General features: G+C 34.8%; 1 pseudogene; it reads right to left on the reverse strand.

Moving 5' to 3' along the window:
• Window positions 1-20,394: 20,394 nt before the first annotated feature.
• On the reverse strand, window positions 20,395-22,086 carry LOC145167721 (hydroquinone glucosyltransferase pseudogene; annotated as a pseudogene).
• Between the last annotated feature and the right edge of the window lie 5,414 nt (window positions 22,087-27,500).

The following is a 27,500-nucleotide window of genomic DNA, read 5'->3' on the forward strand; positions in this document are numbered from 1 at the left end:
TATCTTGAAAGAGTTTATCAGCATAAAGCTGGTGAGTTCATAAGTATTTAGTGTCATTGCTTGTATAAAATGTTAGCAACAATGTTGTGTAGTAATCGATTTCAATGTTTTGGAAATAGTATACTCCCCTAGAAAACCCTATGTTTCCTACTAAAAAGTAGTCTTCTACCAAGACCCGATTGGTTGTGTGTTTGTTCTTTCGTAAATGTAAAGGCTTTTCCTCAGTGAAAACTATTAGTATAAAAATATAGTTTACTGAAACGAGTACGTGACAAAGTTACAAATTGATGAAAATACAGACTCCAGGTGGTACTGAGTGAACAATACGCCTCGAAAAGTCCAAAGTAGAAATATGTAGACTCCAGGCGATACGCCTCAAAAAGTCCAAAGTAGAAAATATGTAGACTCCAGGCGATATGCCTCGGAAAGTCCATTTTTGCCTTAAATCCTTATTTAGTTAATTTAAGGTTTGACTGTAAACTCGTTTGTAACCATGCTGATCGACGGCTGAATGACTGATGACCCTCCAGGTCACACGTAGTATGGTGACATTTTGTCACCCCTGGGCCTAGTCGGCTCGGACTGTAGCTAGCAGTCGGGATGTGGGAGTGTCTGTCCCGTATAGATCTATACACATAATGCCCACTCTCCCTCCAGGAGACTTTGGTTACACGGTGATAGCACAATGAAGTGTCGTATCGAGAAGTAGTATGTCACATTCTGTTTTAGTATTTAACGTCTATATAGTGTATAGTATGCTCTCTTGTATAGTGTATAGTATGTTCTCTTGTATAGTGTATAGTATGTTCTGTTACTCAATGTAGTACTTTTTTAATGACTCATAAATGTATTGACTCTTGTATGGGTCGTTGTAATAGTAGTAGTGAGTAGTAATCCCTTAACTATACCTATAATAGTTAAATAGTAAGGTTGTTTGGATGCCTTTGTTACACAAAGGTACTGAACTGAAGTGAAAATCCTTTATATCCAACACACACACACACACACATATATATATATATATATATATATATATATATATATATATATATATATGATATATAACTAAGAATTCAACGACACTCGGACAAATAACGGGATACCCTAAGTCCACAACCAAACAAGGAACAGGAAGTAAGGTGAGCTATCAGTCCTAAGTCCTTCAAATCTTACTTATATAAATATACTGGTGTAGATATGGATTTGAAAATATTACAAGTATAAAAGAGTTTGAAAACAGTTTTATCATCCAAAAGAGTTTAATAAAAAGGTATGAAAGCTTGAAAATCCATAAGTTTGATAGCTATTTGAAAGTAGTAGCAAATCTTTCTGTTTATTCTAGTTATTAATCGCATGTGATTAAAGTAATAACTAGAAATGTTCAACTTGTATCCCCCCCCCCCCATAAAAGCATTTAAAATCATTTAAAAGGTTAATTCAGGGGTATGAACTCACCTGCAGTGATTAACTCAAATGAAAGGTCGATGTAGGATCGTCGGGTGTCAATTGAAATCTTGAGCACAAACGAGTCCTATTTTCCATGTAACAATATTTATATGAATACACTAGTAGATATAACCACTAATGGTGATAGGGACATGTCTTAAGGACATAAAAACACTTAGAATTAAGTGTTACCAACTCATATGGTTGCACATAAGGGTGTATGGCCCTATATTGGAGTGTAAGGCCACAAAAACATGGATTTTGTGTGTGTGCGGGTACAGGGGCAGCAGGAGTAGTGGCAGCATGGACAGCCACCGTTCGTTGGTTATTGGGAGAGGATTTGGCTGATTTATCCTTCTTTCGGTCCCACCTCTTCCTTTTGTTGTCAGATGTCTTGGTCGGTGCAGTGGCAACCGTTGTGGTTGCTGATGGGGTGTAAGGAACTTCATGATCAATCAACCTTTGGGCCAATTCCTTGGCACTGTCAAAGGTCGTAGGGTGTGATTCTAGAACGTTCCCTCGATACGGGGGCACTAAACCCCAGATGTATCGTTCAATTTTCTTGCCCTCAGTGGGGACCATGTTAGGACATAGAGTTACCAGGTCGCAGAACCTGACTGTATAAGCCACTATGTCGGTCCCCTTCATCTTGAGGTTCCAGAGTTCCTCCTCGAGTTTCTAAATATCGCCCCTAGGGCAGTACTCCCTTGTCAGCAGGTCCTTCAGTGTGTCCCAGCCCATGGCGTTGGCTGTTACTAAAGAGAGTGATTTGACATGGCCATTCCACCACGTCAAGGCCCTTTCGGTGAAGGTGCAAGCTGCGAATTTTATCTTGCTCTCCTCGGGGCACGAGCACATCTCGAAGATGGCTTCAGTTCTTTCGATCCATTGGGACAGTGCAATGATCCCCCCGGTCCCATTGAAGAATGTTGGTTTGCAACTCATGAAATCCTTATAGGTACACCCCTGTGTACGTGGGTGGATTTCACCAGGTCTAGAGTTGGTGCCCATTCCGGCTCCACTTGCGTCACCAGAATTTACTTGGGCCATAGCTGCGGTTACAGCTGCAGTTACGGCTGCCTAAACATTACCGCATCAAACTGTTGCGGAGGAGGTGGTGGTGGAGTTTGAGTTGCAGGTCTGCCCCTGGTCGGACGAGGACGAGGCGGCATCTCTTACTGCGAGTTTATAAAGATGATGACGATAGTGAGAAACAATTGTAAGAATGATGGGAGTGTTCCATGGACTAAATCGCCATAGTCCAATTGTTAGATAGAGGCACATCAATAGAGTAGGAGGACACAAGAGTAAGAACATGCCAGCGGATTAGATAACTGCCGATATTACTGGTATTTATGATGTAAAAAGAGTTCGGGAAAAACGACCTAACAAAAGGTCTTACATCAAACCATAAGGAAAATGTTGGCAGCTTAGAAGTCTAATTAGGGTACTTTTAAAAGTTAGGAATATTTTACAGACGAGTGCTTCCTAAAGCACAGAAAGAACGGCTATTCCCCGATTCAAAAGTAAATATGAGTCAACATCCTCTAACGACGACGGTTATTCCTCGGGCGGATCCTCAGATCTGCCAGCTGGCGTTCCATGTCGAGTAGGCGCTGCTCGTACACACGCTGGCGTACGCGATGCTCTATGACTTCTGCCCTAGTCTCAGCTAGTGCCTGAAGTAGAGACTCGCGGTCGTTCTGAGTCCTCTCGTTAGCATCTTGCAGACGGCGGATGTGGATGTCACTCAACCTGGTGTGGGTGACTATCTCAGCAATTCGGTTAATGGCGGTTCTCCCCTGAATCTCGTTTCGAGCAACCCTGCGGACTAGAATAGGCAGGACCCTGTTCGCAGTGCTTCCTTCGTTCACGTTGTAGAACCCTTGGTCTCCGTTGTAGGGGATGGGTTGGTCTAGCTCTTGACTCCAAGCCTCCAAACTCTCCACCCATAGAGGTGTTGGGCCTCTGAACACCAGGCGTTGGTTAGGGTTTGGAGCTAATGGGGGCATGTTGTTAACTTCGGGTTCGGAGTCCGAGCTATCCGAAAAGCCTTCTGCACGATGATCATCCAAAGGGATCGGGTGATCAACTTCTGGCTCCTCATCGGGCCATCCTCCAATGCCCTGGTTTGGATAGTACGGGTCGCCAGGGAGATGAAAGCCAGCCATGCTATCTACGCGAGAAATGGGGAAAGAATAGTTAATAGTCGTACTAATTTAAGATACTTATAAGATGATCGTTATTGGTTGATCCAATACTTGCATAGTGCATACTAATTACATGCAACTGAAACAGGATAGACATCTACTTAGCAACTATTGTCCTACTAGTAACGACCTTTTTAGTTCTCACATATATAATTCATAGTAATGCAGAATACTCCTATAGTATTCTTGTTCTAATGTTCTTGTAGTAGTGTTGGTAAGTTTTTAGACTTGTGGCAACACCATAACCATTCTTAGGCACATGCTAGTCACTCCTTGGAAAATGTAGTTGATCAGGCTACATTCACACAGATTTGACTATATGTCTCTAAGCCTAGTTGTGTTGTTCCACAATCTTAATACTTTTGTTCTATTCTAGTATGATACTGACCCTTTGTATGAATGGACGTATATATATATATATACTTAGTTAAATATTTTATTATTTAAAAGTATATATTCTTGGTCAGAGTGTTTTAATCCCGATGTGTTTATAGTTCACATATCTTTTATGGGTTGATATACTTGATTCACTATAAACAATGCTCTGATACCAATCTGTCACACCCCAAAACCGAGAACGGCGGAAACGTTCTCGGGTGGAGGACGTCATGTACAGTATCATAACAATGCATAATAGTAAAGACAAGCAACCACATCCATTGCATTAGTATAATAATTGTAATACAAGCATGTTCTGTACAGTTTGGAAGACACCAAAAGTATAATCAAAATAAAAGATGAGTCTTGTATGTGCTCCATCTTCTCAAAAGCTTCATCTGTACCTGTCTACTGATGACCTGAGAATACAAGTTATTTTGAAAGAGTTTATCAGCATAAAGCTGGTGAGTTCATAAGTATTTAGTGACATTGCTTGTATAAAATGTTAGCAACAATGTTGTGTAGTAATCGATTTCAATGTTTTGGAAATAGTATACTCCCCTAGAAAACCCTATGTTTCCTAGTAAAAAGTAGTCTTCTACTAAGACCCGATTAGTTGTGTGTTTGTTCTTTTGTAAATGTAAGGGTTTTTCCTCAGTGAAAACTATTAGTATAAAAATATAGTTTACTGAAACGAGTACGTGACAAAGTCACAAATTGATGAAAATACAGACTCCAGGTGGTACTGAGTGAACAATACGCCTCGAAAAGTCCAAAGTAGAAATATGTAGACTCCAGGCGATACGCCTCAAAAAGTCCAAAGTAGAAAATATGTAGACTCCAGGCGATACGCCTCGGAAAGTCCATTTTTGCCTTAAATCCTTATTTAGTTAATTTAAGGTTTGAGTGTAAACTCGTATGTAACCATGCTGATCGACGGCTGAATAACTGATGACCCTCCAGGTCACACGTAGTATGGTGACATTTTGTCACCCCTGGGCCTAGTCGGCTCGGACTGTAGCTAGCAGTCGGGATGTGGGAGTGTCTGTCCCGTATAGATCTATACACATAATGCCCGCTCTCCCTCCAGGAGACTCTGGTTACACGGTGATAGCACAATGAAGTGTCGTATCGAGAAGTAGTATGTCACATTCTGTTTTAGTATTTAACGTCTGTGTAGTGTATAGTATGCTCTCTTGTATAGTGTATAGTATGTTCTCTTGTATAGTGTATAGTATGTTCTGTTACTCAATGTAGTACTTTTGTAATGACTCATAAATGTATTGACTCTTGTATGGGTCGTTGTAATAGTAGTAGTGAGTAGTGATCCCTTAACTATACATATAATAGTTAAATAGTAAGGTTGTTTGGATGCCTTTGTTACACAAAGGTACTGAACTGTAGTGAAAAGCCTTTATATCCAACACATATATATATGATATATAACTAAGAATTCAACGACACTCGGACAAATAACTGGATACCCTAAGTCCACAACCAAACAAGGAACAGAAAGTAAGGTGAGCTATCAATCCTAAGTCCTTTAAATCTTACTTATATAAATATACTGGTGTAGATATGGATTTGAAAATATTACAAGTATAAAAGAGTTTGAAAACAGTTTTATCATCCAAAAGAGTTTAATAAAAAGGTATGAAAGCTTGAAAATCCATAAGTTTGGTAGCTATTTGAAAGTAGTAGCAAATCTTTCTGTTTATTCTAGTTATTAATCGCATGTGATTAAAGTAATAACTAGAAATGTTCAACTTGTATCCCCCCCCCCCATAAAAGCATTTAAAATCATTTAAAAGGTTAATTCAGGGGTATGAACTCACCTGCAGTGATTAACTCAAATGAAAGGTCGATGTAGGATCGTCGGGTGTCAATTGAAATCTTGAGCACAAACGAGTCCTATTTTCCATGTGACAATATTTATATGAATACACTAGTAGATATAACCACTAATGGTGATAGGGACATGTCTTACGGACATAAAAACACTTAGAATTAAGTGTTACCAACTCATATGGTTGCACATAAGGGTGTATGGCCCTATATTGGAGTGTAAGGCCACAAAAACATGGATTTTGTGTGTGTGCGGCCAAGCCTGTGTGCAGCCGCACACTCACTATGGAGTGTGTCAAAATCGTGGTTCTAAGCCTTTGGCACATTCTATTGAAGGTGTTTTGACCATTGCTTAACCAGATTGGGAGTTTGTTGTCATTTTGGACCCTTAAAAGGGTGTGTGCGGTTGCACATGGCGTGTGCGGCCAGGTGTGTGCGGCCAGGCCTATGTGCGGTCGTACACCCTCCTAAAAATGTGTCCAAATCGATTTTCCAAGGCTTTGTGATGATCCTAAGAAGGTGTTTTGGTCGATGCTAAGCTTGGATGAGTGTTTAAGCCCATTTTAGGACCAAAAGATGTGTGTGCGGTCACACATGATGTGTGTGCGGCCGTACACACATGAAGATCATCTAAAAATGATGATTTCATGGATCAAGCTCAAGGAAAAGGGTTTCAAATGTGTTGTAGTAAAGATCTAAGGGTGTTTACTTACTTGTTTTGATGATTGGAGAGGAAAACGTGAAGAACTCTTGAGAGAGAAATGTTCCAGCTTCAAGGAGTGTGAAAAGGGTGTAAGGTTGACTGGGGTCCTTTATATAGGCTAGAGAGTGAGGCTGGGAGGGTGTGCGGTCGGCTGTGTGCGGCTGGCTGGCAGCACACTCAGGTGTGCGGCCGCACACATCTTGCAAGGTGTGTTTGGCCCGATTTTGTGATGTTTTACACATTCTAACCCTTCCCAAGACTCGTATCTCGATTGAATTAAGCCTAAAACACTTATATAGACCCAAAACTTTATAATAAAATAGCAAAACGATGCTATTTTTGATAAAATGAAGGATTGTACCGGTTAGGAATTTCGGGTTGTCACAATCAACCCGAGGAGGAAAATCATGTTGAACCAATTGACGAGTCCTTACCTCTAAGACGTTCCAGTAGAGTTAGTGTTCCACCCGTATTATATGGCTTCCATATAACTGCTGAGGGTGATATGTTTATTAGTGATATTACACTAATAAATATGGATGAACCTAACAACTACAAGGAATCCATGGCAGGACCGGAGTTTGCAAAATGGAAAGAGGCAATGGACAGTGAGATTCAATCCATGTATGACAATCAAGTTTGGAACTTGGTTAACAATGTACCAGGTTGTAAGACGGTCGAGTGCAAGTGGATCTTCAAGAAAAAAACCGGCATGGATGGAAAAGTGCACACATTCAAGGCACGACTGGTTGCGAAGGGTTTCACTCAAACTCCGGGAGTTGACTATGACGATACCTTCTCACCAGTGGCCACGATCAAGTCTATAAGGGTTATGTTGGCCATAGCTGTGTTTCATGATTATGAAATATGGCAGATGGACGTCAAAATCGCTTTCCTTAATGGAAAGTCTGCTGAGGATGTTTACATGAATCAGCTAGATGGTTTTGTAGATGCAAAGTACCCTAATAGAGTGTGTAAGCTTGAGAAATCCATCTATGGATTGAAACAAGGATCTCGCAAATGGAATCTTTGTTTCGATGAGAAAGTCAAAGAGTTTGGTTTTTCGAGAAGCGAGGATGAGTCATGCGTATATGTCAAAGCTAGTGGGAGTATAGTTAGCTTCTTGGTATTTTATGTGGATGACATACTACTCATAGGAAATGACGTCCCGACCTTGCAGGAAGTTAAGTCCTGGCTTGAGAAGTGTTTCGCTATGAAGGACCTCGGAGAAGCTGCGTATATTCTAAGGATAAGGATATCGAGAAATAGCAGCAAGAGACTAATAGGATAGAGTCAAAGTACTTACTTGGATAAAGTGTTGACCCGTTTTAGCATGGAGAATTCCAAGAAATGGGAGTTACCAATCTAGAGACATACCAAATTGAGTAAGACTCAAAGCCCGAGTACAAATACTGAGATAGCGGAAATGAGTCGAGTACCATATCCTTCCGCCGTTGGCTCGATCATGTACACTATGACGTGTACTCGCCCTGATGTGGCTTTTGCTTTGAGCGTGGTTAGTCAATATCAAGGGAACCCTGGTAGAGCTCATTGGATAGAAATAAAGAACATTCTTAAGTATCTATGAAGGAAGAAGGACTGGGTCCTCGTACTTAGTGGAAGTGAAGACTTGAGAGTGACAGGGTATAGTGATGCTAGTTTTCAGACCGACAGAGATAACTTCCGCTCTCAATCGGGCTGGGTATTTACCCTGAGTGGAGGAGCAGTGACTTGGAAAAGTTCCAAGTATGAGATTGTGGCTGATTCAACGTGCGAATCAGAGTACATAGCAACGAGCGAAGCATCGAAGGAGGCGATATGGTTGAAGAACTTCATCGGAGACCTTGGAGTTGTACCGGCCATAAAAGAGCCTATGGAGATTTTCTACGATAACAACGGAGCGGTTGCCTTAACCAAGGAACCGAGGGATCATGGGAGATCCAGGAACATCGACAGAAAATACCACTTCATCAGACATCGTGTAGAAGAGGGACTCTTCGTAGTAAAGAGGGTATCGTCAGAGGAGAACCCAACAGATCCCCTCACAAAGGGTCTAAGCAGGGTTAAGCACTTACAACATGCTAGGAGCATTGGTCTAAAGGAAGATATTAGTTTTGGTGATTAGATAGTTGTTTAGAAACTTGTAATAGATAAACTGTAATTGACATTTGATGATTAAATAAAGGAGTTTTATTTATGAGTAAAGTTACTATCTTGTGTCAATTGTTTACTTTTGTTTCACTTTTACATGTTTTCACTTACAGAATAATAGGATTATTTGAATTATCCACATTCTATTATACTTTGGTAGTAGGTTATGAGGTTAGACTGTCATGAATTGGTTTGTAGATTGTCTAAGTGTTTGGACATAGCAAAAGTTTTCTGCAACGTTCATGAGTACTCTTGAAATAAGATTTGAGTATTAGATCAAACCCACGCTCATATGAATCACTTCATGGAATTTATCACGAGTGATTTTGAGACGATAATATCTTATAGTCTTTATACCGAGATATATGAGTTGTTGTTTACAAGTTGGTTGTGCATTGATAATGCGTAAGCGCATCAGTAACTTGATGTTATAAAACATATTATTGTGTACGATTTAATAAGTAAATAGTACAAGAATATGAGTCAAAGTTTATTTGTTACTTTTATCCTAAGAGGATTAAAAGCGACATATTGCGCCCCTCGATGATTTCGTGTTGACTTATGTGTCGGGCCTGGTCAGGACTGGGTTGATGTGTTCAATGAAGTTCCTTGTAAAACAAATCAGAAATTGGGAAACAAACTGTTGGACAATGAGTATGACTTTATTCCATGTATTTTTCCACACGATATCTTGAGAACGGAGGACTATATGATCCCTTATCTAAAGGACGTGTTATTGACTAGGTCAGTGTTCGACAACAGCTTTTGAGAGCTACGCCAGATTCTGAAGTCATACTTGAGATTATAGTTATTAGACTTATCCAAGTGGGAGACTATTGGATTAGGTGTCTAAGCCCATAACTATAATTGGTATGTACTTGATTTGATAGTAGCATTGTCCTTTTGGGTTGTCTTCACACTTGTGACTAGACAGGATGACTGTTGAGGAGAGAGGCTGATTTATTATTAAGAATAATAAATTGGGGCATAAATATGATTTATTAATATATTATAAAAATAATATATTAATTAGAAATTATATTATTAATTATTATTTAATAAGAAATTAATTTGGAATTAATTTTGGGATTAAAGGAACTGATTAAAAGTGCAAGGGTTGTTTTGTAATTATTTGATAGTTGAGGCTTTGGGCCATTGGACCACCTTATTAATGAAGGGCCGAAAATCCCTAGAAGGATCTAGGAATTTTCGTCCAAGGCTAAAGGGTAGGAGGTCCATGAACTTGCTTAGGCCCTAAGCTAAGGAATTAGGGTTTCCACCCTAAAACCCTAGATATCCTCAACTATAAATAAGACCCCTAGGCTCTAGAATTCGTCCACCCCTTGGAAGAACCCTAGAAGAGCCGATTTCTAGAGCAATCCATCCTCTCTCCTTTCTCTCATATTCATCCTTTCACCTAGTGTGTTTGTGAGCCATTAGAGGTAATACAATTGTGTTACTTGTTCTCAAGAGCAAAGGAAATTCAAGAAACTAGTTGTTATTACTATATAGCAACAAAGGTGTGTATTCTAATCTTTTATTTGTGTATTTCAAAATTTTAGATGCATGCTAGGGTTTTCTTTTGTGCTTTTTTGTTGTATGTCTAATAGAGAAAACATAGATCAAAATTAGGGTTGCATGCACACATAGGATTGTTTGTATAAAACCCATCATAATAGTGTAGTAATACTTTGAAGGTTTGAACTTTGAAGCTGAAATTTTGAAAGAATCAAGTCAGAAGCAAAACATAAGAAATTTTGAAGGAATGAGTATTTATTTTCACTAATTCAAAAATCTGATACAGTAAAAGAATAGATATAAGATTTCAGGAAAAAAAATCAGAAACTAAGAATGTAAAACTAAATTACTAAGTAGAAGGCTAGAAATTAAAATGAGAAATTAGAATTAGAAACTAGATATTCAATTTGATACATAAACAAAAATTTCATGAATTAGTGAAACAAAAGTCAGCCTTCTGCTTTCCTGGTTCTTCATATTCCTCTTTAATTGAATCTAATGATACGAATTGAATAAGAAACTGAAATCGATTACCTTCTGTCCTTGTCCCTGTGTCGGCTTGTCGCAACTGAACTTGCTAGTAGCACTATAGCAATGTTCAACAATATTTTCTCTAGTCGTCCAGAAACTAGACAAAACAACAGAAGTGAAGCTGAAGCAACCGAAGAACAGAAATTCGATCGATTATCAATATCAGATTATGATTATCCAAGAGTGTTGCGTGATAGACAAAGTGAGAATTGAGATTTGAGAAACCCGAAACGAGATGTCTTATATCTAGAGTCGAGACGAACTGTAGAAGGAGATTAGCCATTAGCGATTAAAGATTGTGAGAGAAAAAGTGAGTAATATCGACGATTTAGTATCAAGGCGTCGATTTAATTACCGATTCATATGGCACCCTAATCTCGATTCCCACATTCCCGCTACCTTCCTTAGTCTCGTTCCTATTATGATACTCATGCTCAGCGACATCAAGTAGCCCATTTTATTAATTTGTTTGGGCTAATGTGATTTTGGCATTTTGGACTGGACATTGGACTAACTTTGGGCCCCTAAAGAAATATGTAGATAAATAAATGTTATATATATATATATATATATATATATATATATATATATATATATGTATATGTACACACACACACACCCCACATATTCTAGAATTTCTGGGGCCCCCCGAGTCGTAGGCCTTGGCGGTCGCCCTGGTCGCTCACAATCTCGGTCGGCCCTATGTAAGGCGTATTTGATGTTCTTATAATTCTAGTTAAATAAACATATTACATCAAGGTTATTGAATGCATCCAATAAACAATGGTGTAAGGTCAGACCTTATGATCTAATGAGTGAAACACTCTACACTATCTATCAGCGTCAGCGTCTACAACATCGACAACGCCATTGTATTAAGATTATCAGTGTCAGCATATAGATTAGTTATTCTATGTAATCTTTTTCATATTAGGTAATGATACAGATAAGTATATAATAGATCATAAATCCGATATCTTTGTGATAAGATCGGTTCTTAGTATAGATTAGACGCAATCCCATCAATCAAGGGATATACTTGTATAGATTAGTATATATACAACATTAGGGTAAACCCTAATGTTGTAGAACATGAATTGGTGTCATAATTGTCTTTGTGACAACCCGTCTTCTTGGTGAATACAAAACCCTTTCTTGGTGAAAGAACAATTTGGAGAACTCTCCGTGTCATTTAATTTTTGTTCTTTATTTTTCTTAGATTAGTTTACATTTATTCTTAATACTTGAAGTGTATATGATCGATAAAAACCTTCACATGGTATACTTTAAAAATCTTATTTTATGTAAAATCACATTTTAACAAATGTTCTTTTATAAAATCCGGTTTATAAAATTGACGTGATCAAATTTATATAGCAAGTATTAAGTCTGATGTTTGAGCGCTTTAGAATATTTGTAAACCTTTTAATAAAAATTTCTTTTATGAAATAAGGTTTGGAGTTTGATAAGTTTATAAATCTATATTTTAAACTTATATAATTTTAATCTCGAAATTTACCAGTTGCTAGTTTTACGATAAAGCTTGTTTTACTTTTAAATCTATTTTACCACTCTTATGTTTAAAACGTAAATTTCATTAAGACCAAACTCCATTGTGACGTTTATTTATGTTTAAATATTATTTTTTATTTGAAAAACTAATTCATCAACCATAACAAAATAATAACAACATAAATATAAAACAACACAAACATATTAAAAACTGTGCATTAACCAACCAACTAACGGCATTTTGTGAGCCATCACAAAATGTAAAGTCCATTCCTAAAGGGGAATTTAAAGGGACCAAAAATCTTATAGTAATGTTGTAGAAGTTCCCACTTGAGGAAACACTCATTGCTTACAAAAAGTTGAAAGACTTCTTGAAAGTAAAAATTCAGCATTATGTAACACTTTTTAGAAAAGGTTGCATAAAGTGTTGCATTAGGACCAACAACACCAAGGGAAACTGCCAACAACAACACATTTAGCTACAGTTTGCGGAAAGGTTGTTTTTACCCCTTCACACTAAAAAGTTGCGAAAATCACCTTTTAATCTTCAAAAAATGGCTCCATCTTCATTTCATGTTACATTTTTATACAAATAAACTATTTGTAAAAGCTAATCTATTACTTACAAAAATAAATGAAGAAATCTAATCTATTTAGTTATTACATACAATATGAATAAATAAATATTTTAACCAATTTTCAACAAATCAACACAAACAACAACACAAAAGGTCATTGATTAGTTTATGCACATCATACACATTTATATACTCAAAATTATATAAAACAACTCTTTGTTTTTCTAAGAAAACTCTTATAACTAAAAAGATGCATGTAAACTTTTAGTCATAAAATAACAATTATAAACTTTTTAAAAGTTGTCATAGAAAATATGTATGGATTTTTCTTGCAAAGAGAAATGTAACAATGTTTTCCAAAAACAAAGATTCCATCAACTTAACAAATAACAAAAGTAATCTTGCAAAAAATGTCTCTGCTACCAATTCTTGGGATTTTATTCAAAAATTGTTTCAAAAACATAAACATGGCAACGGAAGACTTTAGATTTGAACAAAAAAAACTAGTTTTATTTCCACCAAAAGATCATTTTGCGAGACTTAGAAAGATAAAAACAACCATAGAAGGAAAGCATTACAACCTTTGAAGACTTTAGTTTCTTTTAGCATTTAGGAAGTTAATAAAGATGGCTTTAAGCTCCAAGGAAGAATTTAGCCAACTTGATAAGATGCTAGTCTTCATCTTGTAATAAAAGAATCTCTTAAGCCTTTAAGAACAAAGCAAAGCTTTGGTTCTAAAGGAGAGTTCAAGTAAAGTATCAACTTCTTCCTACTTTGAGATTAACACTTTAATAGACAAAAATAGAGAGAATATAGAGGTTACAAGCTAAAAATTTTGTGGTTTTCACTTATGAAAGAAGAGTGAAAACCGGTTCCTTTAAGTCCTTACTTTAAGCGTTTATCCCATGGGTCTTAGCACTTTAAGACTCATGCTTTATCATATCAACTAGCCATGCTTTCTAAGAGCATGGTTTGATGAATAAATTAATCAAAAGAAAGTCTACTTTCTTCTTTATGCTCTCGTTGAATATTTTATAAAAAGAAAAAGCTAGTTTTTCTATAGAACTCTTCTAATTTTTATAACTTATAAAACATATAAATCCACATAAGAAAAAAAACACTTTTTGTCCAAAAAGATGTACATGACATACTACATCATACATTATGATATATTATGTTATGTTTTGATACTTAACATTTAAAATTAATATTTTCATGAAATTAATCATTTCCAATTAATTACAATAATTATATTTATTTATCAATGATCAAATTCTTATAAATAATATAAATACATCAAGTTGTTGTTAGAGTGTCCCTTTAGGATCATATATTATCTAGAAATATCATTCTATAATGACTCTCGGACATATAAATCTTTCATAAATATATTTACAATTATGCTTATTTTGTTCTTACATGTAATTTAAAAGGACATTGCTATTTATAGTAATATTATCGAGCTTGTTATGCCTATGGGCACTATTCTCCATCAGAATTTGAATCACAGCTGAAGTTGTTCAAGCCTTCAAGTAGGAGATTATTGGGGTATGAAATCTTGTCCAACATTTTGAGTACTTGGAACTCAATGGATCACTTGGAGTTAAATGGAGCATGTCACACAGGAACGAATCATTTGAGAAGGGAATGGTTCATATGAGAAAGGAACGGATCATCTGATAAGGGAACAAATCATCTTAAAGGGGGTATGGAGCACCTCTGAAAGGAGTAGAGCATCTTAGAATGTTGGATGTGTCATTTCGGAAGATGATATGCCACCTATAGACAAGGTGTGCCACTTTGGAATCAAGATGTGCCATATTGATGGAGGATGTGCCATCGTGAAGGAGGATGCAGCAACAAAAAGGAACATACGCCACTCTAGTGTGTCGTTGTCACACCCCGGCCGTCGGCGGAAACACCGGGCGGTGTAACGTCATTTCTCGTATCATAGTTATCAACTTCCTGAAAACACATGCATTTTAAAATATGTCAACATAAAGTTGGTGAGTCCACAGGTTTTGACTCCATATAAAAATAATACATTTTCCAAGTTCAAAAGTATAGTTTTGAAAGTATCATTTTGACTCTCCAACTTCTAGTATATATATCCTAGGTATAAAAGTTTACCTACCAAATAAGTAGTTTACCTATAAGTCTCATATACTATGAATATAAGTGTTTGTAATTCCATACAAATGAAAGTTGCTACGTATAAATCTTATTTCAATTCTATACGAGTATGTGTGTTAGGTATAATTATCTACTTAATATACAAGTAGTACCTAGGGTATAAGTAGGGGGAAACTTATACTTAACATTAATACTTGTATACGACAAAGTATAATGTTTCTAACAAGTTGCTACCATGAGTCTGTAACCGCTGCTTGACAACAAAACCTCTGACAAAACACACTCATGATTTACCATGAGAAACAATACACTCATGTTTTACCATGAGAAACAATACCGCGCGCTTCATCGACGCCGGAACAATAACAAATAAAAGGAACGGATCGTCACTCGCTTGTCTTGGGTTGTAATTAACAACCACGAGTGGGGTCGTCAACCCGTATCTTATTCATACACGACTTCCTCGCTCACACGAGATTAACGGTTACAGGTCAGAGGACTTCCACTAAGATCCCCAATCTTAGTTGATGAATGAGGTAGCTCATGTAGACTTTGACGGCGTTCTATAGTCCTAACAACAAAAGCATTTTCATGTCTAAAACCCTAAGTTACTAGACTATGCTTTTAAACAGTACTCCTAACTTCATAACATTTAGGCAGTACAACAACTATAACTTGAAGTAAAACCAGGTTTTATCTTAACATAAAACCAATAATAATAACATATAACATACGAGGTTTTATCTTGACATAAAACCAACAATAACAACGTACATATCAATTAACATATAGAACTTCCGAGTATAACTCTGGAACTATATCGCACACAAAATATATATAGAATCCTAAGTATAACTCAAGATCCACATTAGTATACTACTATAACAATAACATGCTAACAACTTTACGATAGTTGTATATTTTCATATACGAAATAACTATATCCCGGTTATTATAACTATCTACGTTGATACTAATATACTATCATATAGACATAATAATAACGTATATGCAATATTTAGCATGCGTTTTCCCTCGAAATATTAGAAAGTGGGGTCGTGAAACTCACCTTAATAGCGTGATTTTATGTAATCTAAGCAGAAACGGTCAGTGTACGAGGTCGTCGGGGCTCAGGAGGCAAGAGGGCTTTAGCAATCGAGAGAGGAGAAAGGGAAATGGTGTAAGGAAGTGTCAAGGTCGGACCTGCTATTTATAGGAAGGATTTTGGACCCTCACGATGTGAGAAACTCAATGTTCACGTCGTGAGTTTGGAACTTATCTCTTCGTAGACTTGCCATCCATCTTCTAGCTTCCAAAGGTGGCCATATGACTACTCACGTCGTGAAAAACTCCTTGTTCACGTCGTGAGTTTGGATCTTATCACTTCATAGCCTCGTCACGCACCTTCTAGATCCGACATGTGGCAAAATGAATCCTCACGTCGTGAACATCTATGCTCACCTCGTGAGTTCAGTCAGATTAGGGTGTCTGACAGCTGTATCTTCGGAAGGTCGTAACTTTTGCATACAAACTCCGTTTTTGACGTTCTTTATATGTACGCGTACGTATTTACAAGTACTACAACTCTCTTTTAGACTCCAATAGATAATTCTAAGTCTATTTTAAATTCCTCTTGTTATAAAGATTTTATAGTGTTCGGTTTATCATAACTTCTTCACGCGAAGTCAGATTTAGATGTTCTCTATATTTTTGGAATCGTATGGATGTATACTTTGATTTATACTATAAATTATGTATGAAAGTTAATATTTATATTAGAATTATCATGAAATACATAATAAGTTTACTACATTACTATTTTAACAAAATCACATTACATGATTGGTATAATCACATGTGATTGTTATTGACCTATTTTGACTAGTTTTACAGTCGTGGTCTACTCCGAAGTATTGATGTTCTACTAATGTGTTGTTGAATTATGGATGTGCCACTAATGATCATGATGCGCCACTTGAGCATCATGATGCTCCACTAGGTGGCTTGATGTGCTACACATGTTCCTGGTGTGACACAAGTGTTACTGATGTGTCATGATATTGCTTGATATGCCACGTGTGTTCCTTATTTACCCCGACATCGCTTGATATGCCATCACGGCACCTCGACAAAGTGGCATGCACAGGAGATGCCACCAAGGGAGAGGATATGCCACACTACAAATAAAATGACGTATAGTGGCATAATTTTTTAGTGGCTATTAATTTTGTGCCACTATTGTTATGTTTTAGTGGCACATCTTAAAGAAAAAAAAACACGCTCAATCACAAAAATGAAAGGAGAGATACGTCGAAATTTTTTAAAACCCCCTCTTTTATCCCCAAAATCTTAAAGAGGGAAAAAGCCCTCGCTCACATGAAAATCAGAAGCACCCTAATCAATTACTCTCTATCTCTCTTCTCAATTCTACATATCACCATCCCAAAACTCATTCCATTTTCTCCTTCCTAAACGATACGGTAGCAGTCCTGAACGAAAGTCACCTTTTTCCCTTCTTAAAATAAATTCATACCGCTCTTTCTCTCTCTTCTTTGATACGGACATAGTGGAGGGAAGGGGAAGCACGATTATGTTATAGAGGTGGCCGTAAGGGAAGTGGTTGTGAACGGAGTGACGATCTTGATGGCCACAACAGTCAATCGATGATTGTATATATGGATTCTTTCCATCTCAAAATTCTTCTCAGTATCCAGCCCTAACTTCATACATTGCCGGAAAATCAGGAGCTCTGAGCATATCAACGACCCATTTAGGGTGAAATTCTTTCTAAGTTTCTTTTGGCTGGCGAACAGAAGGTAAGATTTTTGTTAATTTCTCTATATAATTTTAGATGTTTGTGATTATGATGAAGAAGATCCAAACGTGTCGACGGTGACCCACACATGCTTCTCGACGGTGACGCATCCCCACCATCGAACGAATACAGGTTTCCCGGCGACGGGGATGCAACCCTAGATCGGACCAGCACATGCTTCATAATAGATGTGAACTTACAAATTGCTTATCTCTCTTGGGAAAAAGGAATCACGGAATGGTAATTTTTTTTCTATTCATTGATTAATTCATTCCATTTTCGAAATTTAAAGTTTTGTAGCAATCTAAAAACACTTTCTTTTTCGTTTTGTTCAGGAAAGCTATATATAGAAAGGAAGGAACGAATGAGGAGGAAAGAGATACAGAGAATATGGACAAGAGAGATAGAAAGATAACTGAGATCTCACTTCCAAGATGGATGCGGTTCTTATTTTTGTTGTCCTTAATTTTTGAACAAATATTCACAGGTTTGTTTCTCATATCCCTAAATCACTTTGATTTCCTTAAATCACTTAGATTTATATAAAAGTAACGTCATGTGATTATCTTTAAAAATTGATTTAATTTTATGTATGTGGGTTTTGTTATAAGTCGTGATCTGATACGTGTTCTAGGGTGTATGTTGATTCTTATATTTGTTTGTGTATGTCTTTGGAACAATTGAGTTGTTTCTGAATCTATCATAACCTATATTTCTCTTGTATACTTTCATGATGTATTAGGTATTGTATTATGAATAAATGGAAGAGGAAAGAGTTGTGTTAAAACAAAAGAGGAGCCAATGAAATCTTGTTTTCATAGCCTATTTCATTTTATGATCCATTATATATATTTGTTTCAAGACTTTTAAGAACATGGTAATATAAACTATGGAGAAGACTATGATATGATCTATGAGTTATGCATCTGTTAAAAGTCTAACTAAGGACCAATATGTTTCTTTTATGTTAGATTTTTACATGTTTTGGCTAACATAATGATTTTAATAAGCCTAATTCTCATTTTCTTATTTTTTCTTTTAACTTCTTTGATTCCAATAAGCATGTACAACCTACATATAAGTTATAATTATTATTATTATTAATTTTTTTTATATTTGTTTGGTTCAGGATGGAGCACAATCACATGGAGTTGCTACAAAATCTCGCAATCCGTTTGATTTTTGTAATGTTGTTGATCTTGAAGTTAGGAACATCATGTTTTGAGTACTAGCACGATTTAGACTTATTATTTTTTCAAGACATTTGTGTTTTAGTTATTGAGAATATTGTTATAGGAAAAGTTTGAATTGAAGTAAAGATGTTGTGTTTTACATTTATTATCTTAATGGTCTTATTGTTGTTTTATATTTCATTTAAAATTGAAAAAATTGATTTAATTTATTAATATAATTTTTTATGTTAAAAAATGTCACTAAAAGCATGAAAAAAATTAATTATTTTTGTAGTTAAATAGTGGCATAAAAATAATGACACTAAAACCTACAAGTTCTTTAGTGGTATAATAAAAAAGTGCTACTAAAACCAAATTAGTCTGCAGCGGCACAACCAAAAAGTGTCACTAAAGGTCTTTAGTGGCAGCTCTTTTAGTGGCACTTTTTTTATGCAGCTGATTGCCAGGGGGTCTTTAGTTGCATTTTTCTGGTTTTTAGTGGCACTTTTTCTGTGCCACTAAATGTCATTTAATTTGTAGTGCCACTAAGTGATAAGATGTGCCACCAAGTGAGAAGATGTGCCACCAAGTGGTAGGAGGTACCACCAACTGTATAAAGGTATCACTAAGTGACAAGGGGTGCCACTCAATGATACATGATGTGCTATTGGTTTATTGATTGTGCCAATATAATGTCTCTGAAGGAGGAAGGTTCTTGAACCGTCTACATGGCATTCCATGATTGGTTGGAAATTACGGCATCCTCTTCATGGGCTAATTATGGATAGGTCACCCATGATAATTAGGTTTTCCCATGCTTTCCTATAAATAGATTCCTATCCCCACTCATTGTTCTTTTTGAGTGCGTGCTTGTGTGCATACATAAAAATTTCATGAAAGCAATCATTGTGAGGTTGAGAGCACATCTTTTTGCAGCAGTTAGTAAACAAGAAAGATTTTTTTTTGAGAGCTCAATTAAGATATAACATTTGTGTGTGAATATAATTGTTTTTGGAAACTTAATGAAATCATCTCTCTCTCTCTCTCTCTCTCTCTCTCTCTCTCTCGTTCGTCCGTAGATGTAGGTCACCTTGACCGAACCATGTTAAATATTGTGTTATTTTGATTTATGTTTTTCAAAAGTTTTATTTTTGCTAGTTTCACCGAAGTTTGTTTCATATTTGTCTGAAATGTTTAATTTGTTTATTGTTTTCCCAACAATATTTAAAATTTTAAATTATTTTTTAACGTTAAATTAATATAATTATAACTAATATATGAATTTTAAAATTTATAAGTATATAGATAAAAAAAATTTATAATGATATAGATAAAAATAAATTGTAGTTTTCAACTGATGTATACATAATCTTAAAATTTTTAAGGATATAGATAAAAAAAATTATACAGACAAAATAAAATTTTCCAATATAAGGAAGGGCTTATACAACATAAACGAATATACACATATATTGACTAATACACATAACATATCTCGAATCCAATGTATCATTGAGATATAAAATGAAATTGTGTTTATGAACTCTCCAAATACACGGACTCATTGATTTAAAAACAAACATGATGCAATAAATATGTTTTCATTTCTTCAACTGTTGTGCAAACTTTGACAATGACTCCATAGAGGACCCACCGTTAATTAGAGCTTTAATGGAAGCACCCTTTAGTTCATTCAATCTTTGAGAAATCTTCTTTCCTTCACATCCCTCCATTAGCTCCTTCACAACTTTCTCGATCATCTCTTTTCCAACCAAACCATTCTCATCAGTCTCAGCTCTTAAAGCCAAGCAAAGCGCTTCAGTCATCATTTTTGCATTCATATGTTGCTCTGCATATAGAGGCCAAGCAATCATTGGCACCCCGTGAACTACGCTTTCTAGAGTAGAGTTCCAACCACAATGAGTCAAAAACCCACCGGTTGCCTTGTGACTCAGTATTTCGATTTGTGGTGCCCATGATGATACAATTAAACCTTGTTTTACAGTCCTGGCCAGAAACCCTTCTGGTAAAAACCCTAAAGGGTCAGTCTCGCTAGAAGCAGTAAAATACGAAGCATTTGAAGCGTTTTCATCAGGGCTTCTTACGACCCATAGAAACTTGTGGCCACTCATCTCTAACCCGAGGGCTAGCTCATGAATCTGAAGTAATGAAAGGGTCCCACCGCTTCCAAAAGACACAAACACCACAGATCCATCTGGTTGACTATCCAACCACTTTATACAATCATGCGGGTTCGGCTCATTGCTTGGAACTGACTGAATCAATGGTCCAATTGGGTAGATAGGTGTTTGACCAGCAGCTCCGGTATACAAAACTCGAAAGGTTTCTTCTTCTAACTCCTCAAAACTATTCACCAAGATTCCATCAAGCAAAGCCAATCGCTTGGAAAGCAAAAGGTATCCTTTGTATACTTCATCGGTCCGGATATGAACTGGATCCATCAGGTCACGTCCGAGAAAACTAACCGAGCCTGGTACTTTAACTGGGTCGGGTAAGTCTTTATACTCGCAAGATGTTTCTTCATCAAGCTTGGGCAATATAAAAGTAAAAGACAAAACCATGGCATTCGTTGGAAAGAATAAGAAGTTAAATAAGCAAAACTCTTTTGCAACTTCCATTGAATCATGTCCAAACATGTCAAACACTAGAGCTACCAAGTTGGTTCTTGATTTCAAAGAAATTAGAGCATCTCGGAGACTTGAAAGACTCGATCGCATGATAAATGAAATTAGAATCTCAGGACGGGCACCTTCTGGTAAGCCCTTCACGTTTACAGATGGAAGAAACAAGTGGTGTATGTTTTCCGGCAATGATTCAAGAACGGATATTTGAGCTTTGGGAGGAGTGCCGGTAGAAGGGATGATGATAGTCACTGAGATGGGGTGTTCTTTGACAAGTCGCTTAGCGAACTCTGCCATCGGTATGAGGTGACCCATTCCAGGACTAGGAAGAATGGCTATATGATATGTTTTCTCCATTGTAATCGAGAAAATTCAACTGCGACTGAATTCACTCTCTCTCTCTCTCTCTCTCTGTATATACCGCAGTTCATCTAGGCCTTGTTGGGGAAACTTATATTTATATTTTATATAGAATTATTTTCAAAAGAATGATTATTTAATTGATTCGGTAAATTATATGGTCGTAAATCAATTGGAATCTTTCAATCTCCTCATCTGGATCTCAACAACTTCATGTTATATATATATATATATATATATATATATATATATATATATATATATATATATATATATATAGAGTGAGGTTCAATAGAGAACCATAATTAACCAAAGAACCAATCGTGAGCGTCGGAAATCATAACGATCAACGGCCAAGGAATAGATGTTCACTTTTACATTGGACGCACAGACACCGGATTATACCATAAAATCCACCATTTACAAAAAAAATTCACCACTTTTTTTCGTATAAAATTTTTTTTATGCCATGTTTTTTATCAAAAAAAAAACCGAGTATACCGTTGTTCGCGATTTTTCGTCCTCTTTTCATAAAGATCCATGATGATATATAAAAAACGAACTTTTTTTTTCGAAAAAAACTCACTTCATTTTCTTTGATGAAAAAAATTAAGGTCTATTTTTGATAGAAAAAAAATTAATAAATATATCAAAATTCATATATTTTGTACTTTTTAAACATAGATTCATATTCATGTTAAAAAAAAAAAAAAAAAAAAAAAACGATATTTCAGTTCAAATTCACATTGTGAACCTGTTCAGATTCATATTATAAACATGTTCATATTCATATTGTGAACCTCCTCAGATTCACAGTGTGCATAATAATAAGTCAGATTCACAGTGTGAATCTGAACTGATCGGAGTTTTTCCACATTGTGAATATTAAAATTTGAAATATTTACAGTTTAGATTCACAGTGTCAATCTAAACTGATCGATGTTTTTTTTTTGTGAACCTTCTTAGATTCACAGTGTGCATAATATTAATTCAGATTCACAATGTGAATCTGAACTGTTCGAGATATTTCATAATGTGAATGTTAAAAATTAAAATATTTACAGTTTAGATTCACAGTGTGAATCTACACTGTTCGAGGTTTTTTTTTTTTTAAATCGGTGTTGATGTTTATTAATAGAGTACAAAAAATTAATATTTTTGGTATAATTAGTTTTTTTTTATAAAAATAAACTTAAATATTGAAAAAACTAAGAAAATCAAGTGGGTTTTTTTCGAAAAAAAAAATTCGTTTTTTATATATCATTATGGATCTCTATGGAAAGAGGACGAAAAATCGTGCACAACGGTATATTCGGTTTTTTTTTTCGATAAAAAACTTGGCCTAAAAAAAATTTTAAATGAAAAAAAAGGAAGTGGTTTTGTTATAATCCGGTACATGTGCGACCATTATAAAATTTTACAATCTTTCCTTTTGCCGTTGATCGCTTTAAATTCCGACGCTTTGGATTGGTTCCTTCGTTCCTTAATTAATAATGGTTCTCTATTGAACTTTTCCCTATATATATATATATATATATATATATATATATATATATATATATATATATATATATATATATATATATAAAACCGATTTAAAATATTTACAGTTTAGATTCACAGTGTGAATCTACACTGTTCGAGTTTTTTTTTTTTAAATCGGTGTTGATGTATATTAATAGAGTACAAAAAACTAATATTTTTGGTATAATTAGTTTTTTTTATAAAAATAAACTTAAATATTGAAAAAATTAAGAAAATGAAGTGGGTTTTTTCTAAAAAAAAAAAGTTTGTTTTTTATATATCATCATGAATCTCTATGGAAAGAGGACGAAAAATCGTGAACAATGGTATACTCGGTTTTTTTTTTTTGATAAAAAACATGGCCTAAAAAAAATTTTAAACGAAAAATCCGATTCTATTAATTTTAAGGGATCATAGATTCTATTAATTTTAAAAATCCGATTTTACAAATTATAATTCTTTTAATTCGGACATTCTGACATAATATGTTTATGAGTATATTCAAAAATAAAAATATTCTTGAACCATAAATAATAAAAATATTCTTGAACCTATTTCTTGATGATGACTTTAAAAACTTCTTGAAGAATAACAACTTCTTGTAGAATAACAAAATCTTGAACAATCAATTGAAGAATAAAAACAAAAAATACATTATTTCTTATAGAATACGGGTAACAATTGTTAAGAATTACATTTATTGTTAAAGAATAAAACTAAAAAACAATCAAAACAGGAAGAAACATCAAAATCTAACAACGACTAATACATTCTAAAAAAATAATGTGGTCCGTTCTTCAAGCATCAACTTCTGTGATTTCAACAGAATTGGAATTCGTCATTCCATTCCAACAGAATTGGAATTCTTCATTCCATTCCAATAGAATTGGAATCTCACCAATATCATCCATTGAATCATCTACATAAACATACTTGATACCTTTTCAGAATTCAATCAGAAAAAAATATATATATATAAATTGAAATATGAACCAGACCATGTGAATCAGTCCGTTTGCTGCATCAATCAGACCATTTGAAAGAAACACAGATGATCTCCATATCACTCAAAACCCCCAAATTCCACTTGAATTGGAATTATAAATCTGAGTTATCGATTCCTGTAACAAACATAAACGGAAGGAAAAAACCCTAATTGAAAATTAACAAACTATTTAATTAATAATCTTTTATTAAAAAAAATTACCCTTTAAAATAGGATGAACACCCTTGACACCGCCATAAGCAATCTATCTCCACAATCAACAATCACTTCCATGGATTCAACGTATCATTGTATGAGGTATGTTGAATCATTAAACTCTATTGATACATTAAACAGAAACCTCTTGGTAATGTTACAACATCTTAACAAATTTTGCTAGATAACTTGATTAATTAATTCCTATAACTTATGAACCATTTAACATTGAAAAAGAAAAATTACAATTATATCAATAATCAAAAGCATTACAACTAGTTTTATATACCCAATTTCGAGTGAGTTATGTCAATGGTCAAACCGCATAAGCAGCTTTACAGTCTGGAATACATCACCTTTTTTACTGTATAATGGAACCGATCGTATGCCTTTACTAATCTCTCTAACTGGTATGCATGTTTGTCCAGCAAAATCATCCTTCTCTGACATATCATATTCATGAACTTCGACCCGAATTAGGGCTAAATCCGGAACTCTTAATTGGAACTCAAATTCTTCATTCCATGTTGGATTCCAGCTGTCCTCAACTGTTTTTGATTTTTTCATTTCCGTATCCGCAGGTATTCCCGCAATTCCAATCTACATTAATCCCAAATCTTTTCTAAAAATGAAGATTAGGCTCACCTCTTTCCACCATCAATGAGCGACCAATGAAGAACAAAAGATGAAGATTGGGCATTTGACAGTTGGCTTGTGGCGTGCGGCTCCTCAGTCCGACGACTGGTGTCGACGCCGCCTCTTCGAACTCATCCAACACTGGTAATTGAATGAGGCGGTAATCGATGAAGGTATATATAAGAAAAGAAATTAGGTTAAAACTGAATGCTAGCGTGATTACAGGGACTATTTGTGGAAGCTATTAATCAAATTACTAAAATACCCTTGTTTATTTATTTAATTATTTAAATATTTATTTAATTTTGATAGGCCCACAGTTATGTATACAATAACACAATACTTAGTTTAAACACCTGAACCTATCTCTCTCTCTCTCTCTATATATATATATATATATATATATATATATATATATATATATATATATATATATATATATATATATATATATATATATATATATATATACTGTTTTTTATTTACTCAAACTCGGATACTGTTGTTTATGTTGGTTGTGGAGAAAGAGGAAACAAAATGGTGAAAGTGCACATCCCACTGGAGAGGATAAAAATATAAGAGTACATTGAGGAAAACATAATTAATTAATAAAAATTATGTTATGTATAAGCATAATAGTTGAAATGAATAGTTGAAACTGTTTTTTGAAAGTAAATATAAAACAGAAATAAGTAATCTTGCTTTCACTTTATTTCCAAATTAGCATCCTACTTACAATTAAAACCTTTGTTAATTAAAAAACCTCAAAGAAATTGAATGTATGATGTTTTTTTAATGCAACTGTTATTAACGAAAAATGGATAGACAATATGGTAGAAATGATCACAATAGAAATTGTTACAGAAATGCTCCATTACAAATGTTATAAATAGTTGGAATATATGCATATAATAACAAAGTAGGAGTCGAAGGGCAAAAGGGGAACATCACTTTAAAGTCTTATATGATTTACTTACTTATTTAATAAAATGTTACAGAGATGATCACAATAGAAATTGTTTCTGAAAGTACATTGCTATTGTTTGCACATGTTACAAATAGTTGGAATATATGCATATAATAACAACATGAGTGAAATAATAATTTTATAAAGTGTTACATAAATGATCCCTAACACAGGAATTTGTTAAAAAAATGGTCCTTATGGCAGTAAACAGTTACAAAACTGGTCTATGGCAGGGAAAACATGACATAAACTGAAGTACAATGCTATTGTATGCATATGTTTCAAAGTTTGTTGTCCATTTTTGGGTTTTCTGGAAAATACTTTGATACCCAGCACAACAGAAACACACACACACACACACACACACAAACATACATTAAGCATATTTTTTTGGGTTTTTTGGAAAATACTTTGAAATACAACACAATAGAAACACATACAACAAACACAATAGCATTTTAGCATAAACATTTATATGTATTACTTACAAAACATGCAAAAATAGGTATTTATGAAAGTACATTGGTATTTTATGCAGATATTACAAAGTTTGTTGTCAATTTTCTGTTTTTCTGGAAAATACTTTGTAACTCAACACAATAGAAGCACACACAACACACATACACACTATCATACATTAAGCACATTCTTGTTTTGGATTGAGAAATAAAAGATGAACAGATTGAAGATTACATATAAGAAAACGCAAGGAATGTGTAATTTAAGTACAAATAAAAGTAACTTGATGTTCTGTTTTCTGTTGCATATGATGCAAGGATGAAGAAACCTAATTAGGAGTTGTATAAGAAAAAAGGAAGAGAATGAAGACATATATTTATATGGAGAAATTATAAGGGATGAACCGTAAGAAAAGGGTAAATATATTCGGTATATAGTGAAAGCTGAATTTTCTGTATTTTTGTTTCTTATTTATAGAGATTCAAATTAAATGATGATTGTGTAGATTAAATGTTAGTACAAAATTAAAGCAAAATAAGGGTATTTTGGGATAATATTATTTTAGATAACATAAATTAAAAAGTAAAAGAAAAAACCATGCTTGATACTTTAACTTATATGAACTGGAGCCATCAGGTCACGTCCCAGAAAACTAACCGAGCCTCGTACTTTAACTGGGTCGGGTAGGTCTTTATACTCACAAGATGTTTCCTTTCAAG

The sequence above is a fragment of the Lactuca virosa genome, chromosome 3 (assembly GCF_052849685.1).
Source record: "Lactuca virosa cultivar CGN04683 chromosome 3, Lactuca_virosa_CGN04683_v6, whole genome shotgun sequence".
Lineage (NCBI taxonomy): Eukaryota > Viridiplantae > Streptophyta > Magnoliopsida > Asterales > Asteraceae > Lactuca > Lactuca virosa.